The 27,021-nt window shown below is 38.1% G+C and overlaps 1 pseudogene; it reads right to left on the bottom strand.

The window, feature by feature from the left end:
• On the bottom strand, positions 1-25,199 carry LOC105647946 (DNA repair protein RAD5A-like; annotated as a pseudogene).
• Between the last annotated feature and the right edge of the window lie 1,822 nt (positions 25,200-27,021).

Below are 27,021 nucleotides of genomic sequence, written 5' to 3'. Positions count from 1 at the left end.
TCACACTAAAATTACAATAATGAACCGCTTGCTCATGACTTGTTTTGTTTGACCAATGCGATGAATCCACATGACAGCTTGTTCCTCTACAGCTGGATTCCACCAAGGATCCAACAGAATGGAGTACTTGAATGTTAACCTATTGATCATAGCTTCCTGGGCATACTTATTGGGTATACAGAATAATAAAATGAAATACAATTAACATAATTTGCAGCTTATCATGTGTAGCTACTTCATAATAAAAAGTTTGATAGTGTCCCTACCATGACAAAGGCATTGGAAGCTGCTGTTAGATTTATTCCAATGCCTCCAGCCTTCAATGACATCAGTCATACCTGATTCAAAACAATCACTCAGATGATGAATATCCAAGCTTCCACTTGACATGCACATCCCATCTATCACAAAGAAGGGGAAATAAATAAAATAAAAGTAAAAACAATTGATAGACCTGGATGTTCTCATCTTCCGAAAACTGTTTTATAACCCTTTCCTGCTGCTGCTAGCTTAAAGTCCCATCCAGACAAAGAAATGAAATGCTACTCCTGGTCAGCATGGAATTATATTAGTATCTAGCCAAAACAGGCATCAATCCACATGAAGCATGTAAACATACATAAAACAGGATGATCTGATTGGCACTTTCATGAGAATGCATCATCTGAGACACAATAACAAAATACAAAAATGAAAAACTATCTAGTTCAGAAATCTAAAAACATACTTCGGTCCAAATAAACCTCCTTGAATAAATCATTATTTGTGCACATCATATTTTCAAAATTAAGCAGGTCAGATTATTTATTTTGAAATCTTCTAATAGATGGCTAAATAGCTCCTAAAGTCAAACCAAGCCTGAAAACACCTCACTCCCTGTATTAGTCTACTTGACAAAAAGCATACAACTGAAAAGTATATCATTGGAGTGCCCCTATACAACCATGCATACTACTTCAAAAACTTTTAAGTAGGTAGTAATTCATACCTAGAAAGGGGAATTTGTAAGAGATCCAGAAAGGAAGTCCATTGGCCGAAGAGAATGCTCTTAGAGCCTGATGAATGAAGTTCTCAAGCTCTTTCAAGAGAGCAACAATTGGTTGATTCCACCCAATTTTTATCAATATCAATCTGAAACCTACTGTCAGTTGGAGCTATAATAAGCTCTTGCCTAGTGATGGTTTCCCAGGAGAGATGAAAAAGAAACACTCTCAGCTCGGAGGAAAGAAGAGGTTGTAATAAAAAGATTTAATGGAGAATAAAGTTTAAACCTAAAATGAAATATAAAAGATGAAATCATAGAGATGAATTCATAACAGTAGCTTCCAGATACCTATAAACAGGACATAAACCAGAACTCGAATTTCACCAGCTTGCCAAGAGACATTCTCGGCATAAGCAGTGAGCACAAGGTGTCAATACTGCATCTTCAAATGCTTCAAGACATATTGGACACTCTCCCTGTTCCCCCTTGCGCAGCTCTTCCACAACCTCTTGAACATACGCCCGTGAAGGGACATCTCTGGCTTCTCCTTCCAAGGCATTCTGGCCACCTTTAAGGAAGCATTTAGCTAGCTTGTTTAGATCAGAACATTCTTGTGTATCACCTCGACTGGAGATGTCAAAATCACTCAATCACTAACAATAGAATGATATCTCAATGAAGTGCTATTACGTGGTGATTTTGATGGCAATTAAGTGATGATAAATCTTATCAATTTAAGTTCATATTGGCAAACATTAAAGTTTAAAAGTGGCTGTAGGAATTGCAAAAGGAAATTTCATATTTCAACAGTTTCTGGCTCATTTAAGTGAAAAAGTGAAGTGACTGTTTACAAATAAACTAGCAGAGAAACTGTGTTACTTTCCATCATCCAAGTCAAAATTTGAGCAAAAAGATTCTTTTCCAGACAACATAAGTACACTATAATTCCTTTCAAAACAACCATAAGTTGAAAAGGGTGAAGTCCACACCTCATCACAAGAAATGGATGATCACAGCATTGACGAAGATGTAAAAGCAACTCTAATATATAAGCATAATTATGAAGAACCTGCCCTTGCTCTACAAACTGATCAAACTTCACCTGAGGAGATTCCCATCAAAAGGTTATACAAAACTATGACAGAAAATCTAGACCAAATTATGTCACATGAAATGCAATCATGAAAAGGAATTTCAAACCTTGGATCTTTTAAACAATGCCTCATAGAAATCTCTTTCAGCTTCTGTCAGTTCACAGTAAATCACTTGAGTGTCTGCAGGAGGAAGAACTAGAATTGGCCTGCAACAAGCTAAAACTTTTAGAGATTAATTTGAAAAAATGCTGAGAGGTGATGATGTATTACACCATTATACAGTACATTCACCTGCCTTCTCGATCTATACTAGATTTTGTTCTCCTTAACATGATTAGCTTTAGATTGGTCTGGACCAACTTCAGTCCTCTCTCATCACCCTCCTCAAATGGTTCCTGGACAAGTTTATTCCACCTAGGTCATAAAAGAAACAAATTAACCACAGCCTCCTCGCCCCAAATGACACCTCAACTCTTACAGAAATATAGAATTTAGTGGATATTAGGGGGCTTATTTAATCAATTCAGGAACTATGCTCCATAGGTAAGACAAGAGCTTCATCTTCCAATAGACTTGTATTTAACAAATGCAGCATAACAAACCCTATCAATTTATCCACTTTCACTTTCATACACATTTTTAACATCTTTTTTGGTGTGTAACTATGCTTCTCGCACACACACTCTGTGAATTGCAGCCTACAAACTACAATGAAATTGTAAAACTCATTATAAAAAGGAATTGCAGGCAGAGAAATTAACTATAATAACTGAAGCAAAACTCACCGTGCCCAATTTTCCCAAGGCTCCACCTTCAAAAACCGAAGAAGGCTGTAGATGTCTTCTAAGCTATTCTGAGATGTAAAACATTTGCATCGGGAACTATAACATCCAAAAAGCCATACAAGAAAGCAATAACTTTTCATCTACTGGATAAAGCATCAGCGCTTAAATTTACCTTAGAATTTAGATAGTATGGTAGTGATGCCCTTGGTCTAAGTCTAAATGTTAGAATAGATATATCTAAAGCAAGCATCCAGGTTTGAACTAAACATCCCGTATCTTCCAAGTATCAAAAAATAAAAAATTTACATGAATAAGATAAGAGGTCATGAACAAAGTCATATATGTATGAGAACTCGGTGTACAGAGACAGCACTGGAAAATAAAGTACCAAATGAATAAACTTCAGATTGATACTACACAAAATAGTTAAAAGTATTTGACATAATATACACACGCTTCAGTCTCAAGGACCTGGCCTCAGTGCCAGACAGCAAATTTTGAGATAAAAGATATTCCTCATTTCCCATCTCGATTAGTAAAAGAATATGTGAAGAAAGATAAATAGCTTAATGAGGTACTATAAGCAGAGGCGTTGTTTTAGAAGACAGCGTGGTAATAGCCAGTTGAGCATGTCAGTCCAGAACTTAACTTCATGAACTCCATCAGAAAACAAGGATTTTGTGAGTTAGATCATTTTCTAGAATTTTTAATTATATGTGCATCAAGTTCAGGGTTATTTTGGCTGTTAATTGTGAACTCTAGAAGACGCTGAACGTGTTAGAAGGTTCTCCTCTGTATATATAGAAATAAGAGAATTTTGAAACCAAGGACTTATATAAACACGAACAAAATACATCACCTGAATAGGTGTGGCAGTGAGGCACCGGCGACAGTTAGCAACCAGAGCAGCAGCTGCGATTGAAATTTGAAATTTTGAAGATTTTATGGTATGTGCCTCATCAAGAATCACTCTAAACAACCGAACTGAGTGAATTCCCCCATTCTCCTCCATATCCTAGAAAGAAAACAGGAAGAAGAAAGAGTGCATTATTTCTTATGAAATTTATGCAAATATAAAGACAAACAGAAAAATGCTAGATTCTTTTAAACTACCTCTGCTGTAAACTCCGAAGTTAATATTCCATATGTAGTTATTACAACATCATTCTGGGCCAGAAGTTTTGCATCCTTTGCTCTACTTTGTCCACAGTGAACATATATAGACAAAGAACCAGGTTGTGCATGAGTTTCTATCTCAGCCTCACAGAAAACTCAAATGTTTTAGATTACCCTTACAAACAATAAGTTAGTTATTAACAAGGTTAAAACTTTCATAACTACGGACCTAACAACTGCCATCTATTCAACTACCAAAAGAATATGAAGAAGGGAATAGAGACAAACCAACAACAAATAACAACCATAGGATGCATAAAAGACAATACAAGTACCTTCTATTGGCCCAATAGAGTCATGGGACATACTATCAGATAGCCACCATTTACAAGAACCTTCTTTTGCTTCATCTGCTTAACAAAGCCTGAAAATTTTGTAGCCTTTTTTGGTTGATTTGGCGACTGATCTGAAATATCATTGGCCTCAACGATTTCACTGAAAGCTGACTCACAGATTGACTACTTAATGGCCCATTCCTTTGTGAATGAGCAAGTAGAAGGGCTATGGTCATGATGGTCTTACCAAGTCCCATAGCATCCGCCAGAATCTTCAAAAGTATAATTTAGTCGAGCAACTATTGATACAAATTGAAAATAACTATTTAAATGTTGATAAAATTTAAATAAAATTGAGCCATAGGAACATATATACTCCTCCCCTGGCCATTTGAAGTGTGCTTTGAATTTCTACTGTAGCATCGCCTGTAAACTTGTTTAAATAGATAACAAGCTCCCTCCTACAAGAATAAAATCCAACTAACATTCAGCACTGGGTAAATAGAATCTATTGAATGCTACAAGAATCCAACGTAATTTTCAGCCAGATGATACGCCTCCCAACATGGATGAAGAGTTGTTGCTCCCTTATCCACGCATTTTCCCTTCTCCAGTTGAAGCATCCAATGTAGCGCCTGCTTTTGGTAGGGTCGAAGTTCACACAGAAGTGTACTAGGACGATCCATTTTCTTAATCATTACAATTTTAAGGTAATTCTAAACCAAATGTGAATTGCCGGCTTCACTGACACAGTAAGAGTTCCTCATAAATAGCAATACCTTTAACTTCAGAGTAATCACCAACATCGACGATATTGTCAAGCTCAGCATCCGAAATGGGCTCCTCATTTTCAACTTCATTTCCATTTTTTGGTTGATTCATAGACTTGTTAAGCCGGAATACCAGATCCATCCTGTTCAGGTAAAAGTATTAGCTGGACTTCACCGAGAAAGAAAATTATTGACAAAATGCATATCAAACTTTTACTTACCTTTGAGTTCTATAATTCAACGTTGAAAAAGATATTCTCGTATGATTTACATCAACAGGGACACACACACACACACACATATATATATATATATGATTCTATAAACCTACTTGTTGGAGCATACCAACACTCCTCAAGTTGGAGCATACCAACTTGTTACAAAGACAGTTAACCTGAGGTCCATTTAGAGCTTTTGTAAAGATATCTCCTAACTGTTCATTTGTTTAACGTGCCATTTAGAGATAATGCCTTGTTGTATCTTTTCACGAATGAAATGATAATCAATCTCGATATGTTTTGTTCGTTCATGGAATACTGGATTTGATGCAATGTGAAGAGAAGATTGATTATCACACCATAACTTTGCAGGCAAGGAAGACTTGAAGCCAATTACCTCTAACAACTGACGAATCCAAATTATTTCACAAGTAGATTGTGCCATAGCTCGATATTCTGATTCAGCACTCGATCGTGAGACAACTTTTTATTTCTTGCTCCTCCGCGATATCAAATTTCTATCCACCAAGACACAATATCTTGATATTCTATTAACCTTCGAACCTGCTCAATCCACATCTGAAAAGCACTCAATGTCCAAATGCCCATGATTACTATAAAGGAGGCCACGGTTTAGATTACCTTTCAATTAGCACAAAATCTGTCCTAAAGCTTCCCAATGGATAACAGTAGGAGAATACATAAACTAGCTTAAGACGCTCACAGAGTAAGTAATATTTGGACGTGTTACCATAAAATAATTCAGTTTGCCCACCAATCTTCTATACATCTCAGGATCATCAAATAGCTCACCACCAATTGAAAGTTGCAAATTAGGAGTCATTGGAGCACTGCATGGCTTGGCACCCAACTTTCCAATTTCCTTCAGTAAGTCAAGGACATACTTCCTTTAAGATAACAAGATGCCTTTCTTACACCTAGACACTTCAATACCCAAAATATACTTCAACAATCCTAAGTCTTTTGTCTAGAACTGAGTCTAGAGGAATGACTTGAGTGATGTAATGCCCGCTGAATCACTCCCTGTAATAACAATGTCATCAACATAAACCACAAGTAGAATCAAACCAGTCTTAGTACTTCTGAAAAATACAGAATGATCAGAAGTAATCTTCTGCATGCCAAATTGGTGTATCACATTGCAAAATCTACCAAACCAAGCGCGAAGACTCTGTTTTAGGCCATAAAGAGATTTTCGAAGTTTACACACTTTACCCGACTCCCCCAGAGCAACAAAGCCTGGTGATTGCTCCATGTAAACTTCCTCCTGAAGACCCCCATAAAGAAAGGCATTCTTAACGTCCAGCTGATGTAAAGGCTAGTCAAAAGTAGCTGCTAAAGAAATAAACAAACGAACAGAAGACAATTTGGCTACAGGAGAAAAGTATCAGAGTAATCAAGGCCATAAATTTGAGAATAGCCCTTAGCAACTAATCGAGCCTTGAGACGAGCAACAGACCCATCAGGATTCATTTTAACGATGAAAATCCATTTACAACCAATAGCTTTCCTACCTGCCGTAAGAGGCACATGATCACAAGTACCATTAGTATCTAAGGCAACCATCCCCTGTTTCATTGCTGCACACTAACTAGGATGGGACAAAGCTTGGACAATAGTTTTAGGGGTAGAGACAGAGTCTAGGTTACTTACAAAACAACGAGATGAAGAAGAAAGATGGTCATAACTCACAAAAGAAAAAATAGGATAGGTACACTTGCATTTACCTTTTTGAACAGCAATGGGAAGGTGAAGGTCTGACTGAGGAGTGAATGGCACAGGCTCAAGTTGAGTGGAGGGAACCGGATCTTCTGTTAAAGTGGCAGGTGGAGGAAGTGAGTCAAGAGTTTCTGGTCTCCTGGAATAAACCTGTTCAAAATGAGGGCGGGTAGATGTTGGTGCAGGAGGGGGAATAGGAGCGATAAACGCTGTAGTACGAGCAGTGCAAGTTCAGGAATAGGAGCAGGAGCAGGAGCAGGAGAGCTGCGAAATTGTTGGATAGCGTAGACTAAAAGTTGATAATCCTCCGTCTCACTCTTATATATAGGAGAAGGAAAAAATGGAGTAGTATAAAAAAATGTGACATCTATAGAAATAAGATAACGGTCAAGATAGGGAGAGAAACGACGATACTCCTTTCAATGCTGAGAATACCCAAGGAAAACACAATGAAGGGACTTTGGATCTAATTTGAAAACCTGTGGACAAACATCACAAACAAAACAAGTACAACTAAAAATACGAGGTTCAATGGGAAATAGAAGTTTAGAAGGAAATAAGACACTATAAGGAATTGCACCATTAAGTACAAAAGAAGGCATGCGATTAATCAAGAAACATGTAGTAGAGACAGCATCCGCCCAAAAATGTTTAGGGGCCTTGGAATAGAAGTGCCCTAGCAACCTCAAGAAGATGTCGATTTTTCTTTCTGCAACCCATTTTGAGAAGGAGTATCAACACAAGATGTTTGATGAAGAATACCATTCTGTGACATATAAGATTGGAAGGAACTAGATAGATATTCTTTTGCATTATCACTTTGCAATATGCGAACAGATGTATTAAATTGAGTTTTAACATCAACACAAAAAGGAATAGAAAATAGAGAATATCTCAGAACGAGATTTCCTTGAAAATAACCAAGAAATACGAGAATAATCATCCACAAAAGTTACAAAATACCGAAAGCCAGTTTTAGAAATAATAGGACATGGACCGCAAACATCAGAATAAACTAACTCAAAAGGGGATGAAACCTATTTATTGACTCGAGGAACTACAGGTAAACGATGATGTTTGGCAAATTGACAAGATTCACATTCTAAAATTGATAAAGACTAAAACTGTGGACTCAACTTCTTTAGAGTAGACAATGAAGGATGACCCAAATGACAATGAACCTCAAGAGGAGAGAGAGCACTAGCACAAGCCAGAGATGATGAAACTTGTTCATCCAGAAGATAAAGGCCACTAGATTCACATCCTCTACCAATAATCTGCTTCGTCAAAAGATCTTGAAACACACAGTAGGTAGAATAAAATTTAACACAATAATTTAGTAGATGAGTAATTTTGCTAACAGACTATAGATTGAATGAAAAATGAGGCAAATAAAAAATAGAAGACAACGGAAGAGACGGAATGGGATTGGCAGTGCCAATACACTTGACAGAAGATGTGGACCCATCAACTAGAGTAACATGACGATTAAATTGTTTAGGTTCTTTTACTAAGGATAAGAGGCACGGGTTACCTGTCATATGATCTGTGCAACCAGAATCAATGAACCACTTTGATGAGCTAGACGTAAGACATGTAGTAGGAGTACCTGAATTGGCAGTAGCAGCAATTGAGGAATCACTAGACTTAGAAGAACGGTATCTAGAGAGCTCAGCATACTCCGCAGCAAAATTTGTTACAGTGTTGTCAGAAGAAGTAACTGCAGAATCTGGAGTGGCCATATTTGCCCTTGGCGGCTTATTGATCAGTTTCTTGCAATACCGTTACTGGCACCAAGTTCATGGAAATAATGGCAGATAAGAATGCTCGCCTCCTGATTAATTGCTCCATTACTATGCTTATTTCCTCCTCCTCCCCTGTTTCCTAGCTGCCTAACTATCTGATTACGACTTACAAGGGCATTATTATCATAAGGGGAAGGGGTATGAGAACCTTCAGTACATAGTAATCTAGCAAAAGTCTCTTGAAGAGAGGTAACGTCACTACCTAAAAGAACCTGTGATTTGGCAGTTTCAAAAACTGGAGCAAGACCTGCAAAAAAGCTCATTACAGCCATTTGTTCTCGCAGAGTCTGTTGAACCTTGACATCGAGGCTAAAAGGCAACAAAACATTAAGTTCCTTTAAATCTTTTTAAATTCCATGAAATAAGCTGTAAGGGGCTTATCTCGCTGGTCAGCCCGATAAAATCCTTTGCAGACCTCATACATACGAGACGGATTACCTTTTCCCGAATACAAGAGTTCAAGATATTCCATTAATTCTTTAACAAACTCACAATGATTAATTAACCCAACCACTTCACTATCAATAGAATTTCAAATCATTAGAAATAACTTAGCATCTTCCCTTAACCAACTTTGTCTAGTGTCACCAGTTGGTGGATCATCAATTAGATGATCATCTTTTTCAACACTTCGCAAATAAATCTAATTGTCTTACTCCAATCTAAATAATTTATTCCTTTTAATTTATGTTCTGTGATTTTATTCATTGCTGGGATCAATTCAGTAATAGTAGCTTTAGAATATGTTGGTTCAGTACCCATTAATAAAAACTAAACACCCCAACAACAACTTAGAAATAGAGGCACCAAATAACAGCATGAACCCAACAGAATAGTACCAACACCAAAAGGAATCGAAAGCTGCAAACCGTAGTAGCAAAAACAAAGGAAGTGCCGACCAGATGTTGTCGGAGTGAAAAACTACACACTGGAAAAGACTCTTGACGCTGAGTCGATCCTAGAGGATGAAACTAGATCGCCGAAAACTACCGGATGTGCCTCCACTCACCATCTCTTGAGTCAACGTCAGATTCTTCTAACGGCTCATGAGGTCCACTCGCTAGTCTTCTGGCCACCGGATTTAATAGAGAGGCTGATCGGAGGTCACTCTCCCTTCCTTGGGTGGCGGTGAGATAAACGCACCAACCTAGATAGGAGACCTAGAATGACAATCATGAAATAGGGAGCTTCTCGCCGGAAGCGTCAACGCAGACCGAAAAAAAAAAGCTAATGAGCCAAAGGCTCTGCTACCATATAATTCAATGTGGAAAAAATATTCTCATATGATTTACATCAATAGGGACACACATATATACATTTATAGGATACTATAAACCTATTAGGAATCAAACTCCTAATAGAAGTCTATTTACAACTAGTCCCTAACAAGTTTAAAGGTCGTTTCCTCGTATACAAATCAGCAGGTGTAAATTCTGCCTACTTAAGCACAAATTTGGTAAAGGGTGAACAATTGTTTCCTCAGTTGAATTGTTGGCTGCCTTAAGTGAGATCTGCTGGTTCTTATGGAACATGGCACTATTAATGTATACACTAGCATAAAGTCAAGATTCATCAGCAACTACATGGTATCCAACAAACATAATACTAAACCATAGGGAAACAAAGTTCATCGTTATCAATTCTAGATCATTGATGCATCATTAATTGTGAAACTGCATACTTTTTTTCAGATAGGCAAAACCGCATACTTAATATCTGTTAAATAGACAATGTATCCTTACATGACTTTTGATCAAAACTGTAATTTCAATGTGGAAAAAATATTCTCTCTACTTAATTTTCATCAACAGGGACACATATATATACATATACAGGATACTATAAACCTATTAGGAATCTAACTCCTAACAGAATTCTATTTACAACTAGTCTTTAACACTGCCCCCCAAGTTGGAGCATAGATGTTAATCATGCTCAACTTGTTACAAAGATAGTTAGCCTGAGGTCCATTTAGAGCTTTTTAAAGATATCTCCTAACTATTCACTTGTTTTAATGTGCCTTGCAGAGATAACACCCTGTTGTATCTTTTCATGAATGAAATGACAATCAATCTTGATATGTTTTGTTCATTCAAGGAATATTGGATTTGATGCAATGTGAAAAACAACTTGATTATTAAACCATAACTTTGCAGGCAAGGATGACTTGAAGCCAATTTCCTCTAACAACTGATGAATCCAAATTTATTCATAAGCAAATTGTGCCATAGCTCGATATTCTGATTCAGCAGTCGATCTTCAGACTGCATTTTGTTTCTTGCTCCTCCATGATATCAAGTTTCCACCCACAAAGACACAATATTCTGAAGTTGATCTTCTATCAACCTTTGAACATGCCCAATCTGCATCTGAAAAACACTCAATGTCCAAATGCCCATGATTACTGTAAAGGAGGCCATACCCTGGATTACCTTTCAAGTAGCACAAAATTTGTCTTAAAGCTTCCCAATGGATAACAGTAGGAGAAGACATAAACTAGCTTAAGACACTCACAGAGTAAGCAATATCTGGACGTGTTACCATAAGATAATTCAGTTTGCCCATCAATCTTATATACATGTAGGATCATCAAATAGCTCACCACCAATTTAAAGCTACAAATTAGGAGTCATTGGAGCACTACATGGCTTGGCAACAAGATTCCAGTTTCCTTCAATAAGTCAAGGACATACTTCCTTTGAGGTAACAAGATGTCGCTCTTACACTTAGACACTTCAATACCCAAAAATACTTCAACAATCCTAAGTCTTTTGTTTGGAACTGAGTCTGGAGAAATGACTTGAGTGATGTAATGCCCGCTAAATCACTCCCTATAATAATAATGTCATCAACATAAACCACAAGTAAAATCAAAGCAGTCTCAGTACTTTTGAAAAATACAAAATGATCACAAGTACTCTTCTGCATGCCAAATTGGTGTACCACATTACCAAATCTACCAAACCAATCTCGAGGACTCTGTTTTAGGCCATAAAGAGATTTTTGAAGTTTACACACTTTACTCGACTCCCCCTGAGCAACAAAGCCTGGTGGTTGCTCCATGTAAACTTCCTCTTGAAAATCCCCATAAAGAAAGGCATGCTTAACATCCAACTAATATAAAGGCCTGTCAAAAGTAGCTGGTAAAGAAATTAACAAACGAACATCAGATAATTTGGCTACAGGAGAAAAAGTATCAGAGTAATTAAGGCCATAAATTTGAGAATAGCCCTTAGCAACTAATCGAGCCTTGAGACGAGCAACGGACCCATCAGGATTCATTTTTAACGGTTAAAACCAACTTATAAACAATAGCTTTCTTACTTGAGAGGAGAGGCACAAGATCCCAAGTACCATTAGTATCTAAGGCAGCCATCTCCTCTTTCATTGTTGCACACCAATCAGGATGGGACAAAGCTTGGACAATAGTTTTAGGGGTAGACATAGAGTCTAGGTTACTTACAAAACAACGAGATGAAGAAGAAAGATGATCATAAATGACAAAAGAAGAAATAGGATAGGTACATTTGCATTTACCTTTTCGAAGAGTAATGGGAAGGTCAAGGTCTGACTGAGGAGTGGATGGCATAGGCTCAAGTTAAATGGAGGGAACCGGATCTTCTATTGAAGCGGCAGGTGGGGGAAGTGAGTCAAGAGTTCCTGGTCTCCTGGAATAAATCTGTTCAAAACAAGGCCAGGCAGATGCTAGTGCAGAAGGGGGAATAGGAGAAGCAGACGCTGTAGCAGGAGCAGATGCAAGTTCAGGAATAGGAGCAGGAGCAGGAGAGCTAGGAAACAGCTGGATAGCGTAGACTAAAAGCTCATCATCCTCCCCCTCACTCTTATATATAGAAGAAGGAAAAAATGGAGTATTCTAAAAAAATGTGATAGCCACAGAAATAAAATACGGTCAAGATCGGGAGAGAAACAACGATACCCCCTTTGATGTCGAGAATACCCAAGGAAAACACAACGAAGGGACTTTGGATCTAATTTGGAAACTTGTGGATGAACATCACGAACAAAATAAGTACAATAAAAAATACGATTTTAAATGGGGAATAGAAGCTTGGAAGGAAACAAGACACTATAAGGAATTGCACCATTAACCATATAAGAAGGCATGCGATTAATGAAAAAACATGCAGTAGAGACAGCATCCCTCCAAAAATATTTAGGGACCTTCATTTGGAATAGAAGTGCCCTAGCAACCTCAAGAAGATATCAATTTTTTCTTTCTACAACCCCATTTTGAGGAGTATTAACACAAGATGTTTGATGAAGAATACCATTCTGTGACATATAAGATTTGAAGGAACTAGATAGATATTCTTTAGCATTATCACTTTGCAATATGCGAACAGAGGTATTAAATTGAGTTTTAATCTCATCACAAAAAGAATAGAAAATAGAGAATATCTCAAAACGAGTTTCCATTTAAAATAACCAAGTAACACAAGAATAATCATCCATAAAAGTTGCAAAATACTGAAAGCCAGTTTTAGAAATAACAAGACATGGACCCCAAACATCAGAATGAACTAACTCAAAAGGGGATGAAAGCCATTTATTGAATCAAGGAACTAAAGGTAAATAATGATGTTTGGCAAATTGACAAGATTCACATTCTTAAATTGATAAAGACTGAAACTGTGGACACAACTTCTTTAAAATAGACAATGAAGGATGGCCCAAACAATAATGAACCTGAAGAGGAGATAGAGCACCAGCACAAGCCAAAGATAACGAAACTTGTTCATCTAGAAGATAAAGGCCACTAGACTCATGCCCTCTACTAATAATCCACTTCGTCAAAAGATCCTGAAACACACGATAGGTAGGATAAAATTTAACACAACAAATCAGTAGATGAGTAATTTTGCTTTCAGACAATAGATTGAATGGAAAATGAGGCAAACAAAAAATAGTAGACAACGGGGAGATGAGATGGGATTGGCAGTGCCAATACACTTAACAGAAGATGTGGACCCATCAGTGTTTTCGCACCGCCCCCGAGCGACCCGAAAAACGCTCGATTTATTTTTAATTATTGGTTAGAAAGGTGGATTTTTATTAAATGGTGACAAAACCTCTTAGGAACACGATGCCGATAAATCGGTCTTATAAAACATTTTGAGTCGCCACCCATTTTTTCGGCAATGGGACCGTTTCCAATTAAAAGGGACTTCATTTAACCCATTTTTATTTAAGGCCAATTATTTAAAAGACTGGTCAGGCGCACCAAGTGCGATTCTAGGTAAGGAAATTGGGTACGTCGGCCCGTTGGAAGCCGACGCCCGGAAAACCGGCCTTTTTTAACCTACAATTTCTAATTTCATTTTATTTTTAGAAAAGCCAATTTATTTACATAAACCCAACCCGAATAAATCAAACCGAGTTCTTATGTGGAAAATCATTTAATCGTCCCAAATAAATTTATTCATTGCATTCATAATCATTCAAACCACATCAACCATTCATCCCATAGTAATCAAATCAAAATAATTCAAAGACCCGCTCTTGCCTTATGGTTAAAGGCGGGCCACAAATCGAACCTAAAATATATTCTACCCAATTAAAATACAATAAACCCTAAAATCCCATAATCATGCATAATAAAATATTAACCTATTTGATTTGATTAAACCATAATCTGCCCATTATTGGTTATTTCTTGAATTATAAAAAAAATTTAAATATTTATTTAATTACACAAAATAATAAAGAAAAATGAAATTATTCTGGAACCCTAGAATAGTCGCGTCACGCAGCTGTTCTATGGAAGAACAGTTGCGTGACGGATCTCATAGCTGCGTGACGCACCTGTTCGTGACTTTGTCAAAACTTTCAGATTCATCCATCATTTATTTAAAATACAATATTAAATAAAAAGATATAAATGAAATAAAATTATGAGCACGAATAGTTCTGTCATGCAGCTACTCGGGGTAATGTCAACCTCTTTTGGACATGAACAGTTCCGTCACGCAGCTTGTAGCTGCGTGACAAGCTGCGTGACGCAACTGCTCTGGTCCGTAACTACCTTTCAAACTACCTTTTTTACGTTTTCTTTTTATCAAAATTTGTTTTAATATTATTCAGAAACACTCAATAATAGGCAGAATGCTATTTAATCAATATCAAACTATCCAAATATCAACAAATAGATATTTAATAAATTAATGACTAAGAAAATACCAAGAAGAGTTTAGATGATTACCTAACCCTCAGATTTGAGGATTGCACACGATTTGAATGTCTTAGGAAGAAAGTTTCAAGATCCTAGAAGTCCTTTTTACCAAGTTTTAACAAAAAACCTCTTTTTTTTCTTTTCTTTTCTCTCTTTTTTGCCTTTTTTATGATTTTGTTTTCAACCTAGTTAATCTCTAAGGCTCGTTTTTCTTCAAGATAACTCAAAGGAATCCTTGTAGAAAACCTAGCCGCAAATGTTTTCTATGTTCTCTCAAAAATTCCTCTCAAGTTTCCTCCAAAAGTCCCTTTTAAAAGATAAAAACGCAGTATTTATATAGGTAGGGCAACAGAAAATAGCTGCGTCACACAACTAACAGTTGCGTGACGGACCCGAGAGCTGCGTGACGCAGCTCACTTTTTGGACCGTTGCCACGTATCCAAACAGAAAGCAAACCGTTATGTGGGTTTTTCAAGGCGACGTCATCCTGGTTAGAGTTGCGTGACGCAACTATTAGTGTCGTCATGCACCTTATAGCTGCGTGACGCAACCCTAGTACAGGTCAGACTTCCTTGAATTGGTTTAAATCGATTCTTGGTTTAAAGACTTCCGGTTAACCATTATTCTTTACTCCGCGCCCTCGTATCCTCATCGAGTTAGGTGGGGGCATAAAAACACGCGTCAACAATCAGTTATAGTAACATGACGATTAAATTGTTTAGGTTCTTTTAATGAGGATAAGAGACTAGGGTTACCTGTCATGTGATCTGTGCAACCAGAATCAATGACCCCTTCTGATGAGCTAGACATAAGACATGTAGTAGGAGTACCTGAATTGGCAGCAGCAGAAATTGAGGAATCAATAGACTTAGAAGAATGGTATCTAGAGAGCTCAGTATACTCCACAGCAGAAATTGTTACAGTGTTGTTAGAAGAAGTAACTGCAGAATCTTGAGTGGCCATATTTACCCTTGGCAACTTATTTATCAGTTTCTTGCAATACCTTTTGGTGTGGCCAAGTTCATGGCAATAATGGCAGATAAAAATGCTCGCCTCCCGATTAATTGCTCTATTACTACGGTTATTTCCTTCTCGTCCACTGTTTCCTGGTTGCCTCACTAGCTGATTATGACTCACAAGGGCACTATTATGATAAGGGTAAGGGGTATAAGAACCTTCAGTACGTAGTAATCTAGTGAAAATCTCCTGAAGAGAGGTAACATCACTGCCTGAAAGAACCTATGATTTGGCAGTTTCAAAAACTGGAGCAAGACCCGCAAGAAAACTCATTACAACCATTTGTTCTCGCGGAGTCTGTTAAACCTTAACATCGGGACTAGGAGGCAATAAAACATAAAGTTTCTCGTAAATCTTTTTAAATTCCATGAAATAAGCCGTAAGGTGCATATCTTGTTGGTCGGCCCGATAAAATCCTTCGTAGACCTCATACATATGAGACCGATTACCTTTTCCCAAATACAAGAATTCAAGATATTCCATTAATTGTTAACAAACTCACAATGATTAATTACCTAACCACTTCACTGTCAATAGAATTTCGAATTAGTAGAAATAACTTAGCATCTTCCCTTAGCCAACTTTTTCTAGTGTCACCAGTTGGTGAATCATCAGTTAGATGATCATCCTTTTCAACACTCCTTAAATAAATTCTAATTTTCTTACTCCAATCTAAATAATTAATTCCTTTCAATTTATGTTCTGTGATTTTATTCATTGCTGGGATCAATTCAGTAATAGTAGCTTTAGAATCTGTAGATTCTGTACCCATTAATAAAAACTAAACACCCCAACTCAGAAACAGAGGCACCAAATAATAGTACGAACCCAACAGAATAGTAGCAACACCAAAAGGAACCGTAAGCCGCAAACAACAGTCGTAAAAAACAAAGAAAATGCCCACCAGATGTCACCGGAGTAGAAAACTACCCACTGGAAAAGACTCCTGACACTGAGTTGATCTGGGAGGACGAAACTCAATCGCCGAAAACTACTCAACATGTCTCCACTCGCCGGTGCGTGAGACAACGTCAGATTCTTCTGACGGCGCATGAGGCCCACTCACCGATCCTCAGGCCACCGGATTTGGTGGAGAGGCCGATCGGAGGTCACTCTCCCTTCCTTGGGTGGCGGTGAGATAAATGCACAAGCCTAGGTGGGAGACCTAGACTAACAGTCATGAAACAGTGAGCTTCTCACCGGAAGCGTCAACGCATAAAGGAAAAAGAAAAAAAAAGCACTAACGACACATATATATCCATATACAGGATACTATAAACCTATTAGGAATCTAACTCCTAACAGAACTCTATTTACAACTAGTCCTTAATAAAAACCAATGCATGACTTAATGAATATTGAAGAGGTAAATCTTCACATTTAAGCTGACTCACCTTATTAATAAAAGAATGGTATCTATTATCTGTTGACGTGTGTCTTTATGCCCCCACCTAACCCAGTGAGGATACAAGGATGCGGAATGAAGGGTTATTGCTATCTAGAAGTCTTTTGATCCAAGGATTTAAATTAGACCGTGTCTGGATTGCATAAGAGTTGCGTCACGCAGCTATCAGGTGCGTGACGGCACTGTCGATTGCATCACGTAACTCCAATCTATTATCTATTCAGGAGGGAGGAATTGCAAGAGATAAATGCTTCACAAAGCTCTAATTCAACAAGAGCTCGTCCACAAGCTAGATTTCAAGCCCATGATGATGAGGAGATTGAAGAAACCAGTTTTAATAAAGTTGATGGAGACTTGGGATCAATCAAGATGAGGATTCCAGAATTCAAAGGCAACAACAATGCTGAAGAATTCCTTGAATGGGAGAGAAAGGTAGAACAAATCTTTGAATGCCATAACTATTCTCAAGAAAAGAAATCCCATCTTACTGCTATTGAATTCAAAGGTTATGCAATGTTTTGGTGGGAACAATTGCTATTAAAAAGAAGAAGGAAAGGGATGCGACCTGTACCACCATGGGAGATCATGAAGGAACTAATGCACCAAAAATTTGTCCTTACTCACTACTTTAGGGATTTACACAATAAATTAGCAAGAATGGTGCAAGGAGGGAAGAGTGTGGAAGAGTACTACAAGGAGATAGAGATTTGCATGGCTAGAGCCAAGATTGAGGAAAATGAGCAAATCACCATGTCACAATTCCTTGGAGGTCTAAATAAAGACATTGCTGATGCACTAGAGATGTATCGCTATGATAGCTTGGAGGAGATGGTAGATATGGCCATGAAACTTGAAAGGCAGAAAAAGGGGAGATCCACCAACAAGTATTCTAGCAACACATGGGGATCTAAATGGCCCAAAGAAGGTGAAAAGAGGGATTTCAAGGGTTCTAATTCCCAAAGGACAGATTCAACTTCAAAAGGTAAAGAGGCTGTCCAAACTCCACTTAAAAGCAACAAAGGTACTTCTAACTCTACCACCCCTTCTAGAGAAATTAAATGTTTTAAATGTTTGGGGAAAGGGCATTATGCATCTCAATGTCCTAATAAAAGGGTTATGATTGCTAAAGATGATGGGAATGTTAGTTATGAATCTGAATGTAGTGATTGTGATGTTATGCCTAATTTAATTGATGATGATGATGATGATTCAGAAAATTTAATACTTCCTGAACATGGTGAAGCTTTGGTTGCTAGGCGTGCTTTGAATATGCATGTCAAAGAGGAAAGCCTTGAGCAACGTGAGAACATCTTTCACACTAGATGTTTGATTAGTGGAAAGGTGTGTACTCTTATTATTGATGGGGGTAGTTGCACTAATGTTGCTAGTGTAAACATGGTGAACAAACTGAACTTAACTTGTCTCAAGCATCCTAAGCCTTATAAGTTGCAATGGTTGAATGATTGTGGGGAGGTGAAGGTGACTCGACAGGTACTTGTGCCATTTTCTATTGGGAGGTATGAAGATGAAATTTTATGTGACATAGTACCTATGCAAGCTGGCCATTTATTATTGGGATTCCATAATCGGTATTCTTTGATTCATAAGGGGAAAAAGGTGGTTCTTGTACCATTATCACCTCAAAAAGCATATGAAGATCAAAGAAAGATAGTTGAGAGAGAGAGAGAGGTTTCGGCCTTGAGAAAACATGAGAATGAGAATTCGAAATTGAGAGAACAAAAGAGAGAAAAGAGTAAGGATGAGGGAAAAGAGGCCACAAAAATAACCAAACAAATTAATGGCCCAATTTTGAGTGAAAAACAAAGAGAGGAAAAAAAGAAACAAACTTTTTATGCAAGAGCTAGAGAGGTTAAGTGTGTTATTGCTTTGGAGAAGCCCGTGTTGCTTCTTAGATATAAGGAAGTTTTATTTGCTGAAACTAACACTAACCTTGACAATTTGCCTTCTATGTTTGTTTCTATGTTGCAGGAATTTGATGATGTCTTTCCTAGTGAATTACCTAGTGGTTTACCACCTCTAAGGGGAATAGAACATCAAATTGACTTCATTCCTGGATCCACCATTCCAAATAGGCCTGCCTATAGAAGCAACCCAATGGAGACAAAGGAGTTGCAAAGGCAAGTTAATGAACTTATGGAGAAAGGTTTGGTGCGAGAGAGCATGAGCCCGTGTGCCGTTCCCATGCTTCTAGTGCCTAAAAAGGATGGAACTTGGCGCATGTGTGTTGATTGTAGAGCGGTCAACAAAATCACTGTAAAGTATAGACACCCTATCCCTAGACTTGATGACATGTTAGATGAATTGCATGGGGCAACTTACTTTACTAAAATTGATTTAATGAGTGGTTACCATCAAATTAGAATGCAACCAGGTGATGAATGGAAAACTATTTTTAAAACTAAGTATGGTTTGTATGAATGGTTAGTTATGCCTTTTGGACTATCTAATGCACCTAGTACATTTATAAGGCTTATGAACCATGTATTGCGTGCCTTCTTAGGAAAGTTTGTGGTTGTATACTTTGATGATATACTCATCTATAGCAAGTCTCTTACTGATCATATTGAGCATGTTAGGATAGTATTACAAGAATTGAGATCTGAAAAGTTGTATGCTAAACTTAACAAATGCACATTTTGTATAGATAGACTTTATTTCTTGGATTTATTGTGAGTGCACAGGGTATTGAAGTAGATGAGGAGAAAGTAAGAGCTATCAAAGAGTGGCCAACTCCCAAATCAGTTTCTGAAGTTAGGAGCTTTCATGGGTTGGCAAGCTTTTATAGAAGATTTGTAAAAGATTTCTCTTCAATTGCAGCACCACTAACAGAAATAATCAAAAAGGAAGTTGGGTTGTGGGGAGAAGAGCAACAAAGGGCATTTGAAACACTTAAAGGAAAGTTAACATCTGCACCTATACTTTCTTTGCCTAACTTTGAAAATACTTTTGAGATTGAGTGTGATGCTTCTGGTATGGGAATTGGGGCTGTCCTAATGCAAGAAAAGAAACCAATTGCCTACTTTAGTGAGAAGTTGAATGGAGCACAACTCAACTATTCAACCTATGACAAAGAGCTTTATGCCTTGGTAAGAACTCTAAATGTTTGGCAACACTACTTACTACCTAAGGAGTTTGTCATCCATACAGACCATGAGGCCCTAAAACACTTGAAGGGTCAAGGTAAGCCTAATAAAAGACATGGTAAGTGGGTTGAATTTATTGAACAATTTCCATATGTGATTAAATACAAACATGGAAAAGATAATATTGTTGCTGATGCATTGTCAAGAAGATATACTCTAATTACTGCTCTTAGTTCTAAATTGCTTGGATTTGAGTATGTTAAAGACTTATATATGAATGATTCTGACTTTGGCAACATATATGTGGCATGTGAGCATGGAGCATTTGATAAGTTCTATAGACATGATGGATATTTGTTTAAGGGCAGCAAACTTTATGTGCCTAAATGTTCTATGCGTGAATTGCTTGTGCTTGAATCTCATAGTGGGGGATTGATGGGACACTTTGGAGTGCATAAGACTTATGATATGTTGAATGAACACTTTTATTGGCCTCATATGCATAAAGATGTAGAAAGAGTTTGTAATTCTTATATTGCTTGCAAACAGGCCAAATCTAAGTCTATGCCTCATGGATTATACATGCCTTTACCTGTTCCTAGTTCACCTTGGACTGATATATCCATGGACTTTGTACTTGGATTACCTAGGACTAAGCGTGGTAAAGATAGCATATTTGTTGTTGTTGATAGGTTTAGTAAGATGGCTCATTTTATTCCTTGTCATAAAACCGATGATGCCAATAATGTTGCTGATCTATTCTTTAGAGAAGTGGTAAGGTTACATGGGGTACCAAGAACTATAGTTTCTGATAGGGATGCAAAGTTCCTTTCACATTTTTGGAGAATTTTGTGGGGTAAGATTGGAACTAAATTACTTTATTCTGCAAACAGATGGACAAACTAAAGTTGTGAATAGAACTTTAGGAGCATTGCTTCGTGCCATTGTGGGTAAGAACTTAAAAACTTGGGAAGATTGTTTGCCATTCATTGAGTTTGCATATAATCGTAGCATACATTCTACTTCAGGTTTTAGTCCGTTTGAACTTATTTATGGCTTTAACCCACTAACTGTATTAGATCTTGTTCCTTTACCTTTGAATAAACTTTCTAATTTAGATGGTGCTAAAAAGGCAGAATTGGTGAAGTCTTTACATGAGAAGGCTAGAGCCAACATAAAAAAGAGGAACAACGAATATGCTGAAAAAGCAAACAAGGGCAGGAAGAAGTTGGTGCTTATGCCAGGTGATTGGGTTTCGGTACATTTTCGCAAGGAAAGGTTTCCCAACCAAAGGAAGAACAAGCTCGATGCACGTGGAGATGGTCCATTTCAAGTCTTAGAGCGCATCAATGACAATGCCTACAAAATAGACTTGCCAGGTGAGTATGGTGTTTCTGCAACTTTTAATAATAGTGATTTGTCTCCCTTTGACATGGATGCAGATTTGAGGACAAATCTTTTTAAAGAAGGGGGGGATGATACGGATCCACTATCACCAACCACCTATGGAGCTCAAGGGAACAAGGACCACAATAATGGCAATCCATTAGTACTTCCTAGTGGACAAATTACAAGGAGCCGTGCAAAGAAATATGGAGCAACCATGTCCTTATACATTCAAGAACAAGTCACACAAGAGCTCCATGATCTTGCTTTCAACAAGTGCTATGAAGAACTGTTGACGCGTGTTTTTATGCCCCCGCCTAACCCGATGAGGATACAAGGATGCAGAATAAGGAATCAGGGTCAACCAGAAGTTTTTAAACCAAGAATTGATTTAAACCGGTTCAAGGGAATCTGACCCGCGCTAGGGTTGCGTCACGCAGCTATAAGGTGCGTGACGGCACTAATAGTTGCGTCGCGCAACTCTAACCAGGATGATGTTACCTTGAAAAAATCCAAATAACGGTTTTTTTTTTCTGTGTGGATGCGTGGCAACGGTACGAAAAGTGAGCTGCGTCACGCAACTCTCGAATCCGTCACGCAACTGTTAGTTGCGTGACGTAGCTCTGTTCTGTTGCCCTACCCATATAAATACTGCATTTTTATCTCTAAAATGGGACTTTTTGAGAAAACTGGAGAGCGATTCTTTTAGAGAACAAAAAAAGCATTTGCGGCTAGGTTTTCTACAAGAACTCCATTGAGTTATCTTGAAGAAAAATGAGCCTTAGAGATTAAATAGGATTGAAAACAAAATCACAAAAAAGAAGAGAAAAGAGAGAAAAGAAAAGAAAAAGAGGTTTTTTTGGTTAAAACTTTGCAAAAGGCTTTCTGTGATCCTAAAACACTATTCCTAAGACACTCAAATCGTGTGCAATCCTCGAATCTGAGGGTTAGGTAATCATCTAAACCCTTCTTGTTATTTTCTTAGTTGTTTATTTATTAAATACCCATTTTGTTGGGGTTTGGGTAGTTTGATATTGGTTAAGTAGTATTCTGCCCATTATTGAGTGTTTCTGAATAATATTAAACAAGTTTTGATAAAAAGAAAACGTAAAAAGGATAGTTTGAAAGGTAGTTACGGACCAGAGCAGTTGTGTCACGCAGCTACTACCTGCGTGACGGAACTGTTCATGTCCAAAGTGGTTGACTTTACCCTGACTAGTCGCGTGACGGAACTGTTCGTGTCTACAATTTTTATATCGTTTTTTATGTTTTTATTTAATATTATGATTTAAATAAATGATTGATGAATCTGAGAATTTTACCAAAGTCACGAACAGCTGCGTCACGCAACTAGGAGTTTCGTCACGCAACTGTTCTTCCATAGAACAGCTGCGTGACGCGACTGTTCTAGGGTTCCAGAATAATTTCATTCTTCTTTATTATTTCGTGTAATTAAATAAATATTTAAATTCTTTAATGGGCAGATTATGATTGAATCATATCAAATAGGTTAGTATTTTATTATGCATGTTTATGGGATTTTAGGGTTTATTATATTTTAATTGAGTAGAATATATTTTAAATCCGGTTTCTGGCCCGCCTTTAACCATAAGGCAAGAGAGGGTCTTTGATTTATTTTGATTTGATTGCTATGGGTTGAATGATTGATGTGGTTTGAATGATTATGAATGCAATGAATGGATTTGTTTGGGACGATTAAATGATTTTCCACATAGGAATTCGGTTCGATTTATTCGGGTTGGGTTTATATAAATAAATTGGCTTTCCTAAATTAAAATAAATTAGAAATTGTCGGTTAAAAGAGGCCGGTTTTCCGGGCATCGGCTTCCAACGGGCCGGCGTACCCAATTCCCTTACCCAGAATCGCACTTGGTGCGCCTGACCAGTCTTTTCAAATAATTGGCCTTAAATAAAAATTGGGTGAAATGAAGTCACTTTTAATTGGAAACTGTCCCATTGCCGAAAAAATGGGTGGCGACTCAAATGTTTTATAAGACCGATTTATCGGCATCGCGTTCCTAAAAAGGTTTTTTTTGTCACCATTTGTTAATAAATCAACCTTTTCCAAATAATTAAAAAGGAAAAACGAGCATTCTTCACGTCGCTCAGGGGTGGGTGCGAAAATAAGAACTTGAAGGGACTCCTAAGTTTCTCACATTAATGGAAGCACAAGTTGAGATGGAATCTCAAATTCCAACCATGGCACGCCCTAGACCGTGCTAGGTTAGCACGCCCGTGCTAGGTGGCATGCCCTTGGCCGTGCAAGCTTCTGCCTCTCGCAAGAAAACAACTTGACTTGAAGCACGCCCGTGCCAACTAGCACGCCCCAGACCGTGCACGCCTCTGCCTCTCGCGAGGAGCAACTTACATTGAAGCACGGTCGTGCAGATTGGCACGCCCCAGACCGTGCCCACCTCTGCCTCCTGAAATTTTAGTTAGTTTATTTTGAGTTTTTGCTTTGTTAATGGGTTGGGCCTTCTATAATTCGGCCACCCTTGGTTATTTTAGCCTTGGTTTGTTTAGATTTGGTCAATCTTTAGTAGATTTGGATTAGTTATCCAAATCCTTAAGTTGTTAAGATTTGTTAGTCATATCTTTAGTTGGTTTAGATTTGCTAAATCCTAATCCTTAGCTGATTTAGACTAACTATTCTAAATCCTTTAAGGATCTGGACCTCTTAGATTAGTATAAATAGCTTGTTATATTGTAATTTTTGAACATTCAATTAATCAATAAAAAGAGAGTTTCTTCTTCCATGCTTAGGCGTGTTCTTGCTTTAGAGAGAGTGTGAGATTGCATTCTTCTAATTGCATCAAGAATCAAGGTAAACTTATCAATTCTTTTGTGGCGTTTATCTTATTCTTTTACTCTATTATTGGTGTTCTTGCTTCTTTAAGCTTTGGGTGCCATAGAGGGGAGTTTAGTTTGATCTTGGATCTCTTCCAAAACTTGTCATAGAGTTCATGGAATAAATTTCCATAGGGTTCCGCGTCAGGTCATCTTCGCTCTTTACCCACACATCATCGGGGTTCAAACATTCCTCATCACTGTCCTCCCAGACATTCAAGACCATTATGAAAACCTGCTCAATAGTTGCTCGCTTTCTTTTTCCTCCTGTTTCTCCTCAAACTCGTCCATCATCTCCTCGGGACTCTTGCCAGATTCGACCATATACAAATTCTTAGAAGGTGGCACATTACGAAAGTTAGGCAATGGGTTAGTCCGCATGCTAGGCCTCGATTTCTCAGGATCTGTGACTTTGCCCTCATCAATTAGGTTCTGGATTTCGTGCCTCAACCTTAATCACTAGTCGGTGGTATGACCATTCCCTTGATTAAATTTGCAAAATGCATTCTGGTTGTAGTTCTTAGGCAAAGGGCTAGGAGGTGGTCTTGGTGCTAACGGTTGTAATAAACCCGCGAATTTGACTTTTTCGAATACCTTAGACAGAGAAGCACTAAAGTTAGAAACCTCCTAGGTTGCATGCTTGCAGCCCTTAGATCCAAAGTAGCCATGGTGGCGGTCTTGTTTGAGTTGGTGGTCTTCCCAAAAGAATTGGATCCTTGAAATCCTGATGGGTTGAAAGGAGCAATAAAGTTAGAAACCTCCTAGGTTGCATGCTTGAAGCCCTTAGATCCAAAGTAGCCATGGTGGCGGTCTTGTTTGAGTTGGTGGTCTTCGCCAAAGAATTGGATCCTTGAAATCCTGATCGGTTGAAATTTAAGAATTAAGCCCATACTTCTCATCCTCTAATAGCTTGTCATCAATAGCAATCCCCGCCTCATAGTCTTGAGAGAACTCGGTTAATGGCATGTAGTACATCTTCTCCCTGAAAGCTGGCAGGGTGCCCTTTATGAAAATCTTGATCTACTCCTTGGTATCAGGTCTATTCCTCATTTGAGTGACTTTGGCTCTCCATCTAGCCATATAGTCGGAAAATGTCTCATCACTCTTCTGCATTGTGGTCTCAAGATCCCTCAAGTTGACACTCATTTGGAGATTGTATGCTTACTCCTTCAGAAATATGGTAGTAAGCTCATTCCAATCTCTTCTCACTTCCTTTTCCAGATTGTAGTACCATATCTTGGTCGACTCAGTTAGACATGTGGGGAACATCCTCAAGATTTCCTGAGACGCTAGACCCACCGACTCCATAACTACCTTGTACTGCATGACATGGATCTTAGGATCACCCATGCCATCATATTTAGAGACTTTAGGCATCTTGTATGTCAATGGTACAATGCTTTTCCACTCAAGTTCTTCATCTTTATCATCATCAATGTCTACATACTAATCTATCCCTTTGGATTTCATAAAGACATGGAGCTTCTCGATTTTCTTGTCCATCTTCTCAAGTTTCTTAGAAGGGACTGCCTCAGACTTGGCTTTCTTGTTAGTTACTTTTTTAGCAAAGAACTCCTCATCTTGCCATATTTCATCAGCCTGTTCTTTCCTTTTAGATTCTCCCTTATTCTGCTCATCTTCCACAACGACATGCTCTTTCCCCTTATTAAACGGGAGGAGTTTCTCTAAGCTGGCGACGACTACCCTTTCCACCATTTTTCTTAATCTCAAAAGCAGGAATATTACTATCATCCATTTTTTCGATTGATGAAGAAGCAGAAATGGTAGTAGAAACAGTAGTCGTGGTTGGGAAAACAACTTGCAATAGAGAGTCCTCTAACATAGAATGGGAAACCAAAGGAGTAACAGAATTAGGTTCAGGACGATCGCAAGGGATTGCAGTTTCTTCAATTCTAACCAATCAGTTATCCGCCCTCAAGCAATTGATGTCTTGAGGTGCCTTATCTTTCCTTGGCACTATCTTGTCTATACAAAACAAATGTTTGTGAATACTCAAATTTTGAGGCTCAAAAAGCTTGTTTTCCCGGACTGCAAATAGTCCGGCCGGACCGGAGGCCATTTTGAAAATTTACCGGAAGTATGCCAATATGGTACTTAAAATGTCCGGGACGTCGTGAGGATCGCGGAACTGGTCCCGGAATATTATTTGGAGGTCCGGAACTCCCGAAAAAGCCTCCGGAAC

This window comes from Jatropha curcas, chromosome 1 (genome assembly GCF_041381405.1).
Source record: "Jatropha curcas cultivar XTBG-Jc1 chromosome 1, XTBG_Jcur_1.0, whole genome shotgun sequence".
Taxonomy (NCBI): Eukaryota; Viridiplantae; Streptophyta; class Magnoliopsida; order Malpighiales; family Euphorbiaceae; genus Jatropha; species Jatropha curcas.
This window is presented reverse-complemented; position numbering and strand designations above follow the sequence as displayed.